Source organism: Echinops telfairi, unplaced genomic scaffold (genome assembly GCF_000313985.2).
Source record: "Echinops telfairi isolate 266 unplaced genomic scaffold, ASM31398v2 ScPeMD7_7459;HRSCAF=8497, whole genome shotgun sequence".
In the NCBI taxonomy this organism is placed as follows: domain Eukaryota; kingdom Metazoa; phylum Chordata; class Mammalia; order Afrosoricida; family Tenrecidae; genus Echinops; species Echinops telfairi.
The window spans coordinates 4,585,948-4,591,003 of record NW_022111359.1 but is presented as its reverse complement, the minus strand read 5'-3'; positions in this window follow the sequence as shown (position 1 = coordinate 4,591,003).

The window sequence follows — 5,056 nt, the reverse complement described above, 5'->3', positions numbered from 1 at the left end:
TTCCACAGACCCCAGATTTCCGCCTTCGTGGCGGACCAGCCTCCAAGACCAAGAGGGTCTTAAGGAACTGTTGTGTAGCTAAAAAGAAAGAGATAAAGGACAACGGCCAAAACCTGCCAGGGCTCACTTCTTCCATGGAGTCTGGAACCAGAGAGAGAAAGGATGCATTCCCTAACGGGCTTACATCATCGAGCCTGCAAGCCACTGCCTACGAAGGGCCAGCATGCAATAGGAAGGGGAGGTACTAGAGGTACACATGACAGGAAGGCACCTGCCCAGCAAGGTGGGCGGATTCTAGAGTTAGGATGGTGGCTTAACCTTAGTCACCCCTGAGCTGGCTTGAGGACCCTTGGTGCCCCTGAGCTCTTCTTCAGGGGAACAATCTATGATCTTTATCAGAAAGGACTGGGCCTCACTTAGGCTGGGACAGGGCAGACGACCTTCAGGCAGATAACCTTCAAGTGTGGCGTAAGCGACCCTGAGCTGGCAAGAAGTATCTTTCGATTGGCATTCATGGCATTATTACAGGAGGCAGTGTGGGACAAAGCTTTTAGCAGGAGAATGTGACTGGGATTCATCTCCAACTCAGGAGCGTGAAGGCCTCCCAGACTCCTTCCATGGGAGCCGAGAGAATCGGTCCGCATACACTCTCTTCCCGGGTCTCCGTTCCCCACACGCCTCTGAGAGGTTTCCAGAGTGGGTGGGACCTCGGTTCTTGGCTTCTCGCGTTGAAAGAATTCATGCCGAAGCACGTTTTGTGATCCCAGTGAGATTTTAGGAAGGAACGGAAAAGTTTCAGGTTTTACCGTCTCAAAGGGGCACACACTATTTCTGGAAAGCGCGCCAAGCCCCACGAAAGCCCGAACTGGGGTTCACAACCGGGCATGAACAACCACGTGGGAAAAAACACCCACAGGGGCAGAATTAGAGGGGAGGGGATCCTGGAGGTCAGAAGCCCAAGAATGCTGGAGGTTAATGGCATGTGGGCCAAGGGGCTGTGGGCCTTGAGTAGGCCCTGAGTGGGCACATGTGCGTCCGCGGGGGGGTGGGAGACTCTCACCCTCCATCTGCCGCTGACCAGGAGCAGGATAAGCGAGAGCAAGGCCTTCCCTCAGCCAGGATATTCCAAGCCCCTGGCTGGGGAGGCGAGGTGGATGGTATTGCCTGACCTCACTGGCTGAGTTAGGCCCACCTGGGTGGTGCACCTAAGGGGAGGCTAGGTTTGAGGTTTCTTCTGTGCTAACGGGTCCTAGTCTGTGCATGCTTAGTTTGGGGTCTTCCCATAGGTGTCCAAGGACTGCCAGATTTCTTTCCAACCTCCTCTGTGTGTGTGTGGCTTTGCTGGCATGGGAGGGACAACCCCTGTCCCTAAATCTAGCTACCTAACATCCACCAGCCTGTGACCCCCACTGTCTCCACTTCCTCACCCATCCCGCTTCCTGTTCATCAGCTTCCACGAGTGTCAGGAGAAGCCTGGACTTGGACCAGACTGGACTTACTGAATTCTAGAACCGGGATGCCATTTCTTGATACAAATCTCTTTCTTAATACAAGTGAACCCAACCTCACCCAGGGGGTCTTTGCTGGGAATTGAACCCGGATCTCCAGCACGGGAGGCGGAAATTCTACCCCGGAAGCACCACCGCTGCCTCTGGCACAAGGCTCACCGCTGGTTTTACAAAGGAGGCTGCGAACAGCCAGGGGCTAGGGCCCCCAGGCACAGGGACCAGTTGACAGCTGTCCTTCTGAGCAGAGGAAACCAGCCGGCCTGTTCGCAACCAATCCCACCCTGGTTTGCCCTCGGTAAACTACTGTGTCCACTACAGCTGGGGACAGAGCGGCCATGTGACACGGCCATTCCTCTCGAGTCACGCGCCCAGTAGAAGCGTTGGTGAAACCCGTGCTAGTGCTTGTCCTGCAGCAGCTTCGGTCATCAGCACCCACAAGTCCTGTGGGTCAGTTGACAGAAGGAGAATAGAGCAGTCCGAATGGCAAGTCAGCCATCTGAATGACGGGGCTGCTACGATGGTGGAAAGGACCCTGCCAAGACCTGCCTCGGAGGGGGCTATAGCCTCGGTTCCTGGCTTCGCACCAGACAGCATTCACCCCGAAGCCTAGTTTGTGATCCAAGTGTGTTTTTATAAAGGATAGACGAAGTTTCAGACTATAGAGTCACTGAACACCGGCACCCTCGGGGCACTCCACACCTACGTGTGGTGGCCCGAGGCCAGAGAGACTAAGCATCGCCAAGGGGACGGCGGAGGAGGAGCTGAAAAAAGGGGCGGTGACCTCGAAGGTCCAGCCTTTAGGGCCTTCAGCTGGGAGGCGTGGTCAACAGACGGTACTGGTTGACCCCATTGGCTGAACTAAGCTCGCCGGGTATCCTTTGGGCCAACCCAGGTGTACCACCCACCTACGTGTGCCTCCCACCTGGCTTGGGTTTGAATTGGCGCATGCCCCTTAGCCTTCATTGGCTTCCAGCCTCCTGTAGGGGGCCTTTAGGCGTGGAGAGGAACACCCCCCATCCTGCTACCTAACAGTCACATCTCAGACTGTAGGAAGCCCACTACCATTGAGTGGATTCTGACTCACAGCAAGCCTATAGGACAGGGTAGAACTGCCCCTGCCCCGGAGATTTTCCAAGACTGTAACTCTTGATGGGCATCGCAAGCTTGGTCTTTCTAGCCGGAGTGGCCGGGCTGGTGGTTCTGAACTGCTGACTTCGCAGGTAGCGGCTCCACGTGTAACCACTATGCCACCAGGCCTCCTCTGTCGGGCAGCTTCATTCTGAGCACCACGTCTGCAGGAGGCTCAGGATGTGAGCGAAGGCCCACAATCCATTGGCAGAGACACCTCACTGGGCTGGTGGAGGGAAGGACCCCCGTGGGCGTCCTGGGCTACACCACAGCAAGGTCAACAGTTCTCTACCACCAGCCACCCCACAGGAGGAAAGACGAGGCTTTCTATCCCTGAGAAGAGTGACCGTCTCAGAAACCCACAGGGAAAGTTCTGCCCTGTCCGGCAGGGTCGCTGTGAACCGGCATCGCACCGATGGCAGGGAGTTTGGTTTGGCGTTTCCCAGCACTGGCTGAAGTTCTCTGGTGGCGTAGTGGTTAGAGTGATCGGCTGCCCACTCAAAGGTGGGTGGTTAGCACCCACCAGCTGGTCTGCAGGAGAGAGGCGTGGCAGTCTGCTTTTGTCAAGATGAACAGACTTACGGGGTTCCACTCCGTTCTGGGAGTTGGGATTGGCTGGAAGGCAGTGGTCTTAGAGGGGCTAATTCACTCCTTCCTGCCACAGGGGCTTTGCACTTGACCTCCCCGCTCCCTGCCTCCCCCCGCCCTACACACACACATTGTCTCAGCTCAAGGGCCACCTCCTCTAGGAAGCCCTTCCTGATGCCCCCAGGCTGGATCCACTCCCCACCCTCTCCTTTAGTTGGTGCAACTATGCAATGGTTGTTTTTCCATGAACAACAAAGATAAACTAAACTGTGTGTTGGGGGTTGGGTGGGGGTCTAGAAGGCAGAAGGCCGGTTTCACAGCAGATGCTTCAGGCACACACGTCTCCAACCTCCCCCATTGCCATCCCTTCCCGTGGCCCCTCTCCCATCCCCCTCCTCCCTGGACTTCCTGTTTCCATAGCTCCTCTCCCAACACGCTTTGATCCCAGATGGCTGATTATTTTAAGGCAGTGGTTCTCAACCTTCCTCCTGCCACGGGGACCCTTTCATACAGTTCCTCACGTTCTGATGACCCCAACCATAAAATTATTTTCGTTGCTACTTCATAGCTGTCATTCTGCTACTGTAATGAAGAGGGCAACTCCTGTTAAAGGGTCTTTCGAACCCCAAAGGGGTCAAGATCCACAGGTTATGAACCGCTGGTCTCAGGTGTGCTCACCTGTCGTGGGATTGTCCCCATCCTGTCGTTGCTGTGAGGTGCTATGTACCCATGAGTTGGCTACAGCCCCTAGCAGCCCCGAACGAAACACCGGACCATCCTCACAACCCTTCCTATGTGTGATCCCACTGATGGCAGCCACTGTGTCCGTCCGTCTCCTTAACAGCCTTCCTCTCTTCCACTGCGCTTCCGCTCTACGGAGCATGATGGCCTTCTCGAGGGACTGGTCTCTCCTGACAACATGCCCAATGGTGGAAGCCTCGCCATCCTTGCCTCCAAGACAGATGGGTTTGCTCCCCATTCTAGACCTGTGCCAATGGACTAAGGATGGAGCCAAGGGTGGAGTTCGGTTGGTTCCAGATTGGAAGGGAAGCAGTGGACCATAGTTTTGGGGTTCCACCAGTCTCTATCCGGTCAGCACGCTTGGCTGGTCTCTTGATTTTGAGTTTTGTTCTACATCAGCCCCCCACCAGGGCCACGGCATTCTAATGGGATCCCTTTCCGAGCAGTCGGCAGTGGTAGCCGGGCACCATCTAGTTCTGGTCTCTGGGTCTTGGCACACAGTCACGCTCACCCATCCCTGGGTTGTCTGTGGTGGCTAGTGTGTCATGATGGGCGGTGGCCACCTCCAGGAGAGCAGGGAGTCTTGTCTATATTCAGCCCCACCCTTCCTAGCTGTGTGACCTTGGGCAAATCGACTTCTTGGAACCTTACCTTTCCTCATTCGTACAGGTACGCACGCAAAGCTCAGGGCGTGGTGCGGGCGAGGAAATGAACGGCTTGATTTAAACGTCTTGCACCTCGGAGGAGGCGCTCAGAGTGGGAATGGGCAGTTAATAAGTTGCAAGAGGCCGGACGGAGCGCGGTGCAATGGCGGCCACTGGTCAGCAGGGGTCTCTGCTGCCGACGCCGCGCCCTCCGAGCCCCGCAGCGGGCGCAGGCGCAGCTCAGCCTCCCTGCGGAGGGGACGTTTTTGTTGTTCTTCCCGTTGCCCGCCGGTGCTCCGGTCTGCAGACCCTGAGCCGGCTTGTACCTACCTGTCTGAGCTGTCCGCCGGAGCCCCCCGCCCGCGTCCCCGAGGTTTCTGCTAAAGGCGGGGCTGGGGCTGGAGTTGGAGACCAGTGCCTGCCAGCCTCGGCCCCCATCTGGCTGCT